We start from the raw sequence: 14,592 nt of genomic DNA, 5'->3' as shown, positions 1-14,592 counted from the left end.
TGGGTTCTGTACACTAATTGAAATCATCCTCCTCCCCTCAAAAAAAGTTTATTTAATTTGTATGTTTACTAGAATTTATAATTAGGCTTGCGCGGTACAATGCTGTGTTTATAACCAAGTGGGAAGGTGGTAATTACCAGTTGTCTAGTCGTAAATACGAGTTGGGTGCATTTACATATGAATACCATCAAACATGGAGGTCATTAGAAGGCTTGTGATTGTGTTGCTCTTTTTTGCCCTTAAAGTATATCCAGAGATGTTCACTATCTAAATCAAAAGGAAGATTAAGACAATTCATTTTCTATCAACAATTAGTATTTTGTTCTTACCATAAACAACTGCTGAAGATGCCGCCATGCTTGCCCTCTTTTTTGTAGACAAATGACGTCAGCGGTGCATTGGAGGGACGTTCAGGCGGATTTTTCCCAGTCGTATGCTGGTATTTACGAAATATGATCGCAGCATTAGTCCATTCGTCCTAGGATCAGATTGGCCTAATGCTACGATCACATCTCGTAATTTAGTAATTACCAGGATACGACTGGGAAAAATGTTCCCTTGCACCGCTGACGTCGTGTCTAGAAAAAAAAGAAAAAAGAAAAAAAGAGGGCAAGCATGGCGGCATCTTCAGCAGCTCTTTTGTTCCTCCCAGTTTTCCAAAGGGGACACCTTATCCTATACAGTGCACTACTTATGACCAGGGCCCATAGGACTTTGCTCAAAGGTAGTGTACTACTACTGTATGTAGGTAATAGGGTGCCATTTGGAAGTGACACTCAGTATAATTTCCCCTGGACTAGTTCTGTGCGGCTGGCCGGCACATTCCTGTTTGTTTAGAATACGCTTTACGTAAATCATTTTGACTAATGTTGGTATAGTGTGGTCAACACAGTGTTGTGAAGACACAGCGAAGGTGCATTACCATGTATGTTGTTGATAGCCGTGGAGGCCACATGCCTGGAGCCCAAACATGGACCGTGGTTGGTGAGCCAGGAGTTCCTCTGACAGAAGATGCTAACCAGGTCTCCATTGTTGATGGAATAGTATTATCAGCACAGTGCTAATAGACCTGCGTCAAAAATGGTACCCTATTCCCTGTATTGCACACTACTTTTCCCCAGGGCTCTAGTACAAATGAGTGTACCATTTAGGGAATAGGGTGTCATTTCAGATACACTCTTCATGCAAACGTCACCAACATAATACATTTACACAAAGAACAGTAGGATAAACGTTTTTACATTGGTCTTTAATGACAGCGCCACAGAGCTGTCATGAATATTGGCTTTTTAACATTATTACCCCATATTGGCTAACGACAACAAGTAACAGTATAAGACGGCCCATAGTGAGGTTGATTTACATTGCATTCGTTAAGTATTCAGACGCCTTCCATTTTTCCCATTTTGTTACATTACAGCCTTATTCTAAAATGGATTAAATAAATGTTTTTCTTCATCAATCTACACACAATACCCCATAATGACAAAGCGATAACAGGCTTTATAAATGTTTGCAAATAACAAACAGAAATACCTTATTCACATAAGTATTCAGAACATTTGCTATGAAAACTCGAAATTGAGCTCAATTGCACACTGTTTTCATTGATCAATCTTTTATTATTATAATATGTTTTTACTTTTTACCCTCTTTTCTCCCCAATTTTGTGGTATCCAATTAGTAGTTACAGTCTTGTCTCATCGCTGCAACTCCCATACGGGAGAGGCGAAGGTCGAGAGCCGTGCTTTCCCCCGAAACACAACACAACAAAGCTGCGCTGCTTCTTGAGGAATCGGGGAGAAGGGCCTTGGTCAGGGAGATGACCAAAAGCCTGATGGTCACTCTGACAAAGCTCTGTGGATATGGGAGAACCTTCCAGAAGGAAAACCATCTCTGCAGCATTCCACCAATTAGGCCTTTATGGTAGAGTGGCAAGACGAAAGCCACTCCTCAGTTAAAGGCACATGATAGCCCGCTTGGTGTTTGCCAAAAGGCACCTAAAGGACTCTCAGACCATGAGAAACAAGATTCTCTGCTCTTATGAAACCAAGATTGAACTATTTGGCCTGATTGCTAAGCGTCACATCTGGAGGAAACCTGGCACCATCCCTACAGTGAAGCATGGTGGTAGCAGCATCATGCTGTGGGGATGTTTTTTAGYGACAGTGACTGGGAGACTAGTCAGGATTGAAGGAAAGATAAATGGAGCAAAGTACAGAGAGATCCTTGATGAAGAGCGCTCAGGACCTCAGACTGGGGCGAAGGTTCACCTTCCAACAGGACAACGACCCTAAGCACACAGCCAAGACAATGCAGGAGTGGCTTCGGTCTCAATGTCCTTTAGTGGCCAGAGCCCGGACTTGAACCCTGATCGAACATCTCTGAAGAGACCTGAAAATAGCTGTATCGCGACGCTCCCCTTCCGACTTGACAGAGCTTGAGAGGATTTGCAAAGAAGAGTGGGAGAAACTCTCCAAATACAGGTGTGCCAAGCTTGTAGCGTCATACCTAAGAAGACGCAAGGCTGTAATCGCTGCCAAAGGTGCTTCAACAAAGTACTGACTAAAGGGTCTGAATACTTATGTAAAATTTCAAAAAAACTGTTTTTACTTTGTTATTATGGGGTATTGTGTGTAGATTGATGAGGGGAACAAAACAATGTAATACATTTTAGACTAAGGCTGTAACTTAACAAAAAGTCAAAGGGTCTGAATACTTTCCGCCTGCACTGTAAATGTGTCTATTGATGAAGAACTGGCAATTCTATAGAAAGAACTGGCCATTCCATGGAAAACATATTTTGGTAATGTACTGTGTAAAAAATAAATAATCAAATATAAAACTGCAATTTTTTTCAGAACACAAAAGGGTTTGATAAACATACATTTTTGATAACCATACAAAAAAAATATATAGTTTTGGTACATAAACCGAGGCTTTGATTCAGTACAAGGTGCCTTCCAGAGCACTGCACTGGGCAGCCGACAATGCGTATTTTAAAGGCAATTTCCCCCGCGTTCGCAGGACAGCATAATTTGCCTTTTCAAAGGGGCATTGTCGGCTGTCCATTGTGCTGCGCTATAACATGCCGTAGCTTGAATCTTGACCTAAAACTAGTAAAAGAAAATGAAGGATTGAAGGTTTGGCATTGTTTGATAAGCGTCTACATTCTACAAGAACAGAGGAAAAGTTTGGCAGTTTTACCCATGAACAAATAAAACTGAATAACCACTTAACATGACAAACATATGGAACAGTGAGGGRTTGAGGCTATTTTTGCCCTGTTGATAAGACACAGCCAGAGGTCACTAGGTGCACAACTTCTTCATACAATTACAACAACTGTCACCATTTGACATGCACCGCCATCATCATCATCATGAAAAATAGCTTGATAAAAGGGCAAGTGTACAAGGTTTGTGATTATATTGGCATTTCAGGATTATAAAAAGATAGATAACAAAACAAATATTAATCACCAGTGATTAAAATAAAGTTTACCACTCAGGCTGTGCACATTCGGCCGTGATTGGGAGTCCCTCATCCGGGTTTGGCTGGGGTAGGCCGTCATTGTAAATGAGAATTTGTTCTTAATTGACTTGCCTAGTTAAATAAAGGTTAAATAAAAACAAATACAATATCCAGCGTGAAACTCAATCTGCGTCTGAAATGGCACCCTATTCCCTGTACACTGCACTACTTGGTCAAAAGGTAGAAAACAAGGAATAGGATGTCATTTTGGACGCAACCACCAACTACGTTTTAGCCAGCAGTCCAGAGGGGAGTATAACAGCTGTAGCGCTGATATAGTCTTGGTTACACCCAGAGAGATTCTACTGACCTAATGGTCAAACATACCAAGTGGTAGAGTCTGGACACACTTACTGCTTGGCTAGAACAAAACCCTGCACCCACACCAGCCCTCGGCAGGGTAAGATTTGGCCACCCTTAACCGATTCCTGATTCAGCCACTGTTCCCACCCAAAGCAGACATCGAAAACACTTAAGAGCTGAATAAATAAAYATAAATTAATAAATTAAAAAGATCCCATTTAAACAAATGGAAGGTTTCTAGAGGTGCTTGAGGCTGAGAGGAGCAGGGAGGGGAGGAGACTAAAGATGAGGTGTCCACAGACCAGCAAACAGTCCTCAGAAGCCTTGTTTATACCTGGTGCTAACATGCATCCTTGATCTTGTCCACATTCTGATTGTGAACACATTTTCAGAAATATTGTATGTCTATAGATATATATATATATATATATATAATATAGACATATTATATTAGATATATATATATATACACACACCATGTATATATACTGCTGGCTATATATATATATATATATATATATGAAACATGTTGGGCTCCCAGGAACCTGGCCCTTACAGCCTTAGCAGTTTTACCAAAAATGAAGTTTTCAATTGCTTTCATCTGAATTCATCTTGTGAATTTTCCAACAAGCAGCAGCAGGTCATCTTCCAACCAGACCAGATCAGAAGAGGCCTCAGTCAGACAGACCAGACCAGTGGAGAACTGACCAGCATCAATCCACTGAGACCAAGAAATAGCTATCTAAATGAAATGTAGATTCTAAATGTAGATTTTAAATTCCACAAAAAGTATAATTCCATTGTACATTCAGTGAGGTTTCTGTTAGTTATTTTGATGATGGGTTGTACATTGTTATCACTGGCTGGGTAACCAGCCCTTTGTGAGTCTGAAGGTTTTTCATGCAGGTCTATGGACAAGAAAGCTGGTCCACATGTCCTTGAGTGTTCATTCATACACACACTGTGCATGATTGCATTGTAGATTTTGTATGTATGCTTAGGTATATTCGTATACAGGGATACATTCTTAGGGATATATTTGTATAACCATCTGCACCACATACACATAACTGGACGTCCCATCCGTTTTGAAATGAAACGTAATAAGTGTCATACAGCAGGAATTCTTCAGGCAAAGTTACACTGAAACTGTGTGCTTCATGACTGACTGATAACGATGTGTGTGTTAGGGGTGTCAGAGTGCCTTGGTTGTGTGTGACGCACTGTGTGAGACGGGTTTCTGCGGGTAGCGGCTGTAGTAGTACACCTGGAAGAGAATGGTAATGTCCACTCCCACCTGCAGCAGACCACAGGTCCAGAACTGGACAGGAGCTTCGGTCAGCAGGAAGTAACCCGTCTTAAAGGTGTCCCCACTCGTCCACATCATCACCATCTTTATACTGCAGGGAGCGAGGGAGGCGAGAGAACAGAGGGGGTGATAAACAGAATTTCAATGTTGGCAGAGCTAGAGACAGTGGCTGTGTACAAAACGTGTCTTGCTTAAAACGACATACTGTGTACTAATCATACTACATACTATTTATTACATACTGTTTAGCATGCAGTAAACAACAAATKAACATGCTCATCCATACTGAGAATGCGTCACCTAATGCACAATTGTGTTGTTTCCCGCCATTCGTTCGTTTTGCTACAGCCTATCCTCTTATCTAGTTATCAACTGATTATCAGCTGTTGTCAAACACATGTGGGTCTGAAAACATGTTTTTTCTTCCTTAATAGTGTGCAGTGATTTCTACTAGATGAAAAGTCGAAACGAGTATGACATCCTGGCATGTAAAGCATACTACATTTTCAAAATGTCACACTATAAAACGTTCTATTTTCGCATAMCAAAAAAGCGTACTATTTAGAACGCAACTAGAGGCATTCGGACACTGCCTTAATCCTGACAGAAAGAGACATCATGGAAATCATGGGAAAAGATTAACACAATAACAGACAAAACAGTTTCAGATGGGGATACTGACCCACTATTTCCAAAACAAACTTTTAAAAAGGAAAGATAACTGGAATTCCTTCAAGTTCATTTGCCACCTCAACTCTTCTGGATTTTAGTTTGTGACGAGAGTGTTCCTTTAGGGCATAGCTCACCAACCCTGTTCCTGGAGAGCTACCTTCCTGTAGGTTTTCGCTCCAACCCGTTGTAAACTAACTGATTCAGTTTATCAACCAGCTAAATATTAGAATCACGTACGCTAGATTAGGGTTGGAGCGAAAACCTGCAGGACGGTAGCTCTCCAGGAACAGTGTTGGAGAGCCCTACTTTAGGGTGAGATGTGGTCCCTCCTCTCGGTGTCACTGAGCGGATAGGGAAGTAAAACGCTAACAGTTACAGTAGAAGGGTGGTACAGCAGGAGGCCTCTCTATGCATGTTGTCTACTGTGCAAACACAGCTTTGACAACCCCCTTCTTCTTAGATGAAGAAAACGGCATTGCTTATTATAATGGGTAAATGTAAAGTTTCATGGCAAGCTGGGTTCCCAGGATCTCTGCTCTACTCAGAGTTGATTTTTAAAACGAGAAAAGCCTTGACAGAGTGTTGGTGATTATGGATGAGGCACAATAGACTGACAGTCTCCCCAGCTACTCCTCTTCCACCCTCCCCCTCTCCTCTTTGTTTGTCACGCCAGGCTTCTGAAGACGAGGACGGAAGGTAAACGCTGACAAGGTTAGGACCGAGGCACAAACACAGTTAGCTAACAGCATTCAGCCTTCAGAAGCGTTTACAATAACTGCCTACCACAACAACACTCCTTTCTGAAAGCAGATGCATCCTTCATCTGCTCTTCTTAATACAACCTGCCTTTTGTCGTGTCGTGACATTTTGGAGTAGGGACCTCTGCTCTGAGTGCCAGAGCCAAACCTGACATGTCAGGACTTTCTATTACTGTGTAGACCACAGGAGTTTTCATAAATCAACAGATAGAACGCTAATCTGAATATAAACCCATTCATTAAAGGGTGAGGGAGATGGAGAGGCTGAGGGGGGAAGCCTAATCTAATTGGTGTCAAGGGAAGACCTGGGTAGGGTGTTGTATGGTTGCCGTGTACGTTTTAAATTAAAAATAATTATTCAGACAAAACATTTGTAGGCGTTACAGGGAATGGGTTTCTGCCCTAAGCAAATACACTGATGCCATATTTCATCATGGTATGCAGTACTAGGCCTAATAAATGAATCCACAATAAATCCAATATACATCCTATGAATATTATACTGTATCTGTGAGGTTAYAATGATTGGGTCATAACCATACATTAATGTCTMGTATTGACTAGGCTTGGGCGGTATACCGTGTAGGGTAATCTTACCGCTACAGTATACAATGACATTCTAGACGATTCTGTGCTTCCTGTGGCAAGAGTTTGGGGAAGGCTTTCCTGTTTCAGCATGACAATGCCCCCGTGCACAAAGCGACATCCATACAGAAATCGTTTGTCGAGWTCGGAGTGTAAGAACTTGACTGGCCTGCACGGAGCCCTGACCTCAACTCCATCGAACACCTTTGGGATGAATTGGAACGCAGACTGCAAGCCAGGCCTAATYGYYCAACATCAGTRCCCGACCTCASTAATGCTCTTSTGGCTGAATGGAAGCAAGTCCCCWCAGCAATGTTCCAACATCTAGTGGAAAGCCTTCCCAGAATAGTGAAAGCTGTTTTTCCCCCTTTTGTATCCCAAAGTGTAATGGATTTATACTATAGTTCAGTTGGGAGCTGTAATGCAAAACTGGATGCCAGACGATGATGATGAAGAACACGAAGACCGTGTGAGTGACTCACTGTTGTGCAGCATGCACCAGGTGACCTAGTTGCAGTATGGAATTCACAACGACATGTTTGCCAGCTAGATATCTTATAACTATTAATTAAAATTGTCTAAAAATGTGCTTTTGTTTTCTAATCTAGCTAAGTGGTTAGCTTCTTCCAAAATCCAGCATTCGGTTGGTAACAGCAGAAGATCCCCTCCTGTTTTGTGCRTGCAGCAAACCGTGAGTAGCATTTTTGAGTTACTTGTATAGTTTAGGTYAGAAACTGTATAAAATGTTCGCAATCTGCTCGTTAGCATTTAGTTAGCATTTTCTATGGGATTTTACATGTACTTGTTAGCATTCCAGGAAACGTCCAGTATTATACAGAGCCATGAGTGCATGGAGCTCCATTCCATCTTATATAGCGCAAGTGAACAGCAAACCTGGTTTCAAAAAACAAATAAAGCAACACCTCGCGGCACAACATCTCTTCCCCACGTGCCCTACTTGTTGTGTGTATGTACTGACATGTATGTGTAACTTATAGATGCACACATACATTTAAAAACATTAACATGTAGTGAATGTAAAATGGAGTCTTTTTTGTTATGTGTCGGACCCCAGTAAGACTAGCTGTCTCCATTGGCGTCGGCTAATGGGGATCCTTTAAATCAAAATCATTGCTAACCTTCGGAWTTAAGATGGGTTTGAAAACAGCTCCCCTTGTGTTCAGTGCTAGTATTACCGAATATCCCTGTATGGCACAAGGTCGGTATGAAGGTATGACAATCTGGATACCGCCCAAGCCTAGTATTGACTACACTGCCAATACTTCTAATATGGTACCACTCTCCCAATGTAATTTGTCTGACCCTAAATCAATGCTATTGGCGAGGTAACGTGTTCAATGATCCATACAAGTGAAATGAATTGATGAAGATGTGAGGCATTGAGGCCACAATGGTGGCTTCAAAGTAAGAAGACTATTCTCTAGCAGAAGCCACTTAGCAGATATTCAGAAGGGTTTGGAGGTAATTATCTTCAGGCTCATTACAGTGTACAGGTTCACCCCTCAACCCAAACACAGCCCCCATCGCAGGCTGCCTAATAGCTAGCACCCACAGGATGAGGGGAGAAGGAGGAGTGGTACCTGTCAAATCTTCTACATTATTCATGTCTCCATCTTCACCTAGCTCCCATTTAGCCCTTTCAGTTGTAACAAACTTTTTAAATAACCTTGCCCTGCATCTACTCATACTCCCTCCCTGCCCGCCTCTCCTTGCATCTTTCTCCCCCTCCATCCTCCCCCTCTCCCTCCAAGGTACTTGTTAGTCCTGGGGAAGAGGAGCAACATTTCTTTATTTTCTCTCAGAGTGCTGACATACAGTTTGGGCCAGCCCAGTGTGCAATGATGTGAAAGCAGGTTTGAGGGTTTTATCAGTCCTCCTGCTGACTGTCTAYGTCCCAAATGGCACCCTATGTAGTGCACTACTTTTGACCAAAGCCCATCTACATAGGGAATAGGGTGCCATTTGGGGGACACACTCAGAGAGAATGCTGGGAGGTCGGGGACGGAGTCAGAAAATGCCTGGGAGATGATTCTAGAAGTCCCCAGCCACTTACAGAAGACTGACTGGAAGGTAAAAAAAGCCTGTATGTATCGGATGTGGTGGAGGATGAAAGATGCTCTGCATTTCATCAGGTAATCAGCAGCTCCAAAGCAGAGGGGGGGGGTATGTTTCTGCTTAGACAAGTTGTCGTARACTAGTCTGACAAGGTCGTGATGTAGTGTTGTTGAATGCAGACAGAGACTTGTATACTGAATTGATTTAATGGTCAAACAACAGTCAGACGGCAGGCTAAATAAGGAAGTCTCTCAGAGTGCCATCTGTCCTTGTGAAACAGCTTATACAGAGAGGACTTATAAGGGCAGTCAGTCAGTCAGTAGGAGGTCTGCAGAACCTGTCCCTCCATGTTTCATAACCTTTATCTCAGGCCAGGGGCCCAGACACCAGCACCCCAGTCTCCACCGCCTCGCTCCCACCCACCCCAGTCTCCACCGCCTCGCTCCCACCCACCCTAGTCTCCACCGCCTCGCTCCCACCCACCCTAGTCTCCACCGCCTCGCTCGCCCCCACCCCAGTCTGGACCAGTCTCTCAACATAACACCAAAACACACTCTGTTCTACTCATAGACATTAACGTCATCGGTTCATCGGTGCCCTGCTACACACAGACACATGCACACCCACACACCACTGGAGACTGGCGTTATGCCAGCACACCTAGAACAAAGTGCCATCATTTCTACACACAGAGAGGCTGAGAGGGGCAGCCACACACACACTACACRCATCCGTCTCCAAAACCACTGGTCACACCAGCCCCACGCTAAATCTCCACACCAGGAAATATTCACAACATAATACCTCTCATCTAAAGTGGCCACAGGGGATACATGCAGCAGGATTATCATTATGTGTTTCGTAATTTACTGTGGAACAGAGTTTCATTTTCAAACAGTTCACACAGCCCTGTAGTTAAGCCTCAAATTCAAATTCATTCATTGTCTTTGACCATGGAGCTTGTTTTGACCTTGGAGCTTAGTTTGACAATGGAGCTTTAGAACAAACATTTCCTCCTCGAGGTCGTTCAGCTAATCAGAACTCTCATTCATCCCTTTAAAACAAATACAGGACGGAGTGCAGAGGTAAAGTAACCTAGCAACAGCCTACCATAAACCCCAGTCCATAAACTGTCTGAACAGGTACAAAACAGTGGGAGAGAGAGGGGGCGGACGAAGTACTGACACCTAACAGAGCAGAACAGGCAGAGAGAGAGAGAGAGAGNAAAGACAAGCTCCTTGATATTCCGACTCCAACACACCTAAACTAAATAAAAGTGAGCAATTTGAACAAACTCATGCAGTTTGCACCTTTCTGATTCAGAGGGGTTGGGTTAAATGCGGGAGACACATTTCAGGTGAACGCGTTCAGTTGTACAAGTGACTAGATATCCCCCTTTCGTCTAAAATGACATGGTTGATTTGGTTTCCTACCCTTTTCCATAATCACATTGCCTTCTGACGACACACACGAAGAGGTACGACACCTTACATTACCCGTCCTGCTGACTTACTGAGACTGATTGCATTCTAAAGTGGAACAACTGCTAGGTTTGACATTTCAATTGAACTCATTTTATTGAAATACTGATGATAAACGGTTCTGAGATTTAGATGGGATTACTGACTAATGCACATGGCAGACAGGTGTATTTGTGTGCATGTGAGAGTCAGGGTGTGCGTCTGCAACTCAAAATCACYCAATCAGGGTCATGCTAGCAGTCTGACCTGTTCATATAGGATCTAAAGGAAATGTATGCCCAGAGATGAGTGTATTGGGGATAACATAAAGGGGTTGTCTGTCAGAGTACTAAAACCCATCCTCCGTAGACACACCACAGAATAGAAATGTTCCTTCCATAAACACAGTTCCTGGTTCCCAACGTGAGAGAAATTAGAGGGAAATGGCTTATTGTAGTAGTAGAAGAGAATTGTTTCAGGTGTTAACAGCAGTACCTTAGCGTGCGACACTCAACTGTGCCACTCATCTACCCTGGGGTGCTCTCGTTCCCCTCCTCCTCTCCTCTTTCATCCCTCTGTTTACTCTGACACGGTGCCTCTGTGTGTGTGTGTGTGTGTGTGTGTGTGTGTGTGTGTGTGTGTGTGTGTGTGCTGTCTCTTATACACATCTAGATGTGTATAAGACACAGACACAGAGCCAGGCACAGGTGTGTGCACACACAGCAGAAATGGGGTTGACTTGACAGCCTTGAAGTAAATACATGATTTGAAGCTGTACTGTAGCTATAGAAATGGAGGACTATATTTACATCAACTTTGAACTTAATTTCCCATCAAACCATGACAAGACAGATCAGCATTCACTTCCTGTAGACCAGCCTCCCCTATCATCTCTTCCCCCAGGCAACATCCACCATTATAGCAGCCATGTTGGGTCACCTATGGCCCCCAGTCGCCCTCCTCTTTGTGTTGTAGTAATGATCTGTTTGGTAACTGTCTGCTAGAGGGGTCTTGCGCCTGGCTCTGACAGGTGGTGATGGAAAACCAGAAGCATGCTTATAGCATCATTAGCATCAGTTGTCACAAATGGCACCCTTTTCCCTAATGGGCCATGGTCAAAAGTAGTGCACTAWATAGGGAATAGGGTGCAATTTGGGATGCAGTTCTGTTGTCATTAACCATCTCTGGACCTGACTGGCATGGCATGTTCTGAGGTTTGGCTTAACCCATTGATTATTTTATAAAAAGGTATATTTCTTATCATGCGTCCTTGATAATCGATATGGTAATGAGCTACTCAATCTTTCCATTTTTAGTGATATATTATTTCGCCCATATTAGTCTGACGCGTGATCATTCAGAGACCATTTAATTTATGTGGGTATGTGTGTGAGTGTGTATGCGTGTTGGTCATGACTAGTCACTACTGCATGACTCACAATAAGAACTCGGGGAAMAGATCCACAAAACTAAATGATGATGACAGCAACGGCACTAAAGCTTGCATTACTGAACATCTCCATAATCATTATGATGATAACAGCATTAGAACGGAGCATTAACAATGAAGGTTCATGTTTTAAATGTATTTAATAGTCTCAGTGTGAATCCTGCCTAAGGATTTAATCCCTGGGGGAATGAAGGCAGTAAAAAGCCAATAAGTTGTTAATTTAAAGACAAATCTAAGGAGGCTTCCTGTTCAAAACAAAGTCATCAGTTTAAATCATATAAACCAAACAATATCTTCACTTCTAGTAGAAAATCCTTTCACTGAATGAACTAAATTCAGTACCAGGCGGGTCTGTGAATGACATACCCAAGTGTTTAAGTGTTCCAGAAATGAGAGAGAATTTATATACAGGTCTGCAAATTAAAATGAAAAGACCAGTTTGAAGTATAAACTGGGTGGTTCGAGCCCTGAATGCTGATTGGCTGAAAGCTGTGGTATATCAGACCGTATACCATAGGTATGACAAAACATTTATTTTTACTGCTCTAATTACGTTGGTAACCAGTTTATTTAAGCAATAAGGCACCTCGGGGGTTTGTGATATCTGGGCAATATACCATGGCTAAGGGCTGTGTCTAGGCCCCCCCGCGTTGCATCGTGCATAAGAACAGCCCTTAGCCGTGGTATATTGGCCATATACCACACATCCTCGGGCCTTATTGCTTAAATTAACCACTGAAGCTCAGCAGCTGGGATATGAAGAGTAAGGAAGCAAGAGATGGGATGAAAGACAGTGAATATCAAGTGAGAGAAAGGGAAGACAACTGAATGGTGGCTGTAGTGTGTGTTCCGTCCTCACYTCATCCCCTCAGTACTCTTGTTCTGGTAGTTACAGTAGAGCTGCGGCGTCCCCAGCATGGCCTCAGGGTCTCTACGAACACAGACGAGTCCAGCAGCAGGTAGGTGAYGTAGGCCACCAGCAGGGTGAACGCCACCACACACTGCATGTAGTCCACGAAACGACTCCACRACCAGAAGTGGCTCCATTCAAAGTCTGAGGCAGACAGACACATGCGGAGAGAGGAGACAAGTAAGACACTACAAACAGTGATAAACCCTTTCAGCTCGATTTATCTCCATAATAATACACTGGCTTGAGAAGATTATAATGAAAGCATTGCATGTGACGTGAGACAAGGACACATAGCTGCATGGAAAATGCATTTGGAATACATTTGGGAAACCCTGAATGATTTACTCTAAAATGTTTCTGCCTCACCAAATGATCCCTTAAGTTCGTTTTTGCTTTGTTCCCTTTTCAYCAGGGGAATAAACAAAACAAAAACACTGACAAAGTTCAGTTTAAGTCATGAATTCAACATGAAGATTATACAACTGCAGGCCTCCAATACAATCTATAGTGACATCTCAGCTCGGAGACTGGCACCACCACAACACATTGTGCTGCCTCAACCTTTCACCTCTAACCTATACGAGTACCCAAAAACATCCGTAAACACGACCAGTGAACGGATAAGAAGGTTAGCGATGAGGATGCATCCTTGTTTGGAGTGCTGAGGATTATGTTATGTCAAAATGGCAAACGTTATTGTCGCCTTCCCTGCCGTTATATCTGGGAGGTCAACACTGAGCTGCACGTAACGTATTTTAATATTTCTCAGAAGGGAGAGAGATTTTCCTAATAACTCATCTCTGGGCTCATTTCTTAGATCTTTAATCTAAGAACAGGTCAGAGAGCTTCTGCATGACCGCTGATGTGAGTGATTTTGAGTTGCAGACTGCACCCTGACTCTCAAATGACACAATACAGGCTGTCGTTGTCTATTATTGTCAGGGTAATCCATTCTAAATCTCAGAGAGACCGTTTATTCATGCAGTATTTCAATAAAATGAGTTCAATTTGAAATGTCAAACGCTAGCAGTTGTTCCACCTTTAGAATGCAATCAGTCTCAGTAAGTCAGCAGGACGGGGTTAATGTAAAGGTGTCGTACCTCTTCGTGTGTGTCGTCAGAAGGCAATGTGATTATGGAAAAAGGGTAGGAAACCAAAGAACCATGTCATTTTAGACGAAAGGGGGATATCTAGTCACTTGTACAACTTGCGCGTTCACTGAAAGTGGTCTCCCGCGATTTAGACCCAACCCTGCTGAATCAGAAGGTGGCAAACTGCATGAGTTTGTTCAAATTGCCCTCACTTTTATTTAGTTTAGGTGTGTTGGATGTCGGAAATATCAAGGAGCTTGTGTTTTTAGATCGGTGGAATCTCATTTCATCATGGAGGTAGAGGGTTGTAAAAATCCTATTGAAGATACTGCACAGTGGATTCCCCCCTCTCTCCACTCCCCCCCCCCCCCTGTTCGCGCGACAACTTAATTTCTCAATGTATCTTCTCTCTAACGTTGTTTTAGAACGCACGGTCAGTTT

At 42.9% G+C, this 14,592-nt stretch overlaps 1 pseudogene; it reads right to left on the bottom strand.

The window, feature by feature from the left end:
• Positions 1-4,349: 4,349 nt before the first annotated feature.
• The window catches only part of LOC111955654 (solute carrier family 66 member 2-like), a 19,567-nt pseudogene continuing 9,324 nt past the window's right edge, over positions 4,350-14,592 (bottom strand).

The sequence above is a fragment of the Salvelinus sp. IW2-2015 genome, linkage group LG31, assembly GCF_002910315.2.
Source record: "Salvelinus sp. IW2-2015 linkage group LG31, ASM291031v2, whole genome shotgun sequence".
Classification (NCBI taxonomy): Eukaryota; Metazoa; Chordata; class Actinopteri; order Salmoniformes; family Salmonidae; genus Salvelinus; species Salvelinus sp. IW2-2015.
This window is presented reverse-complemented; position numbering and strand designations above follow the sequence as displayed.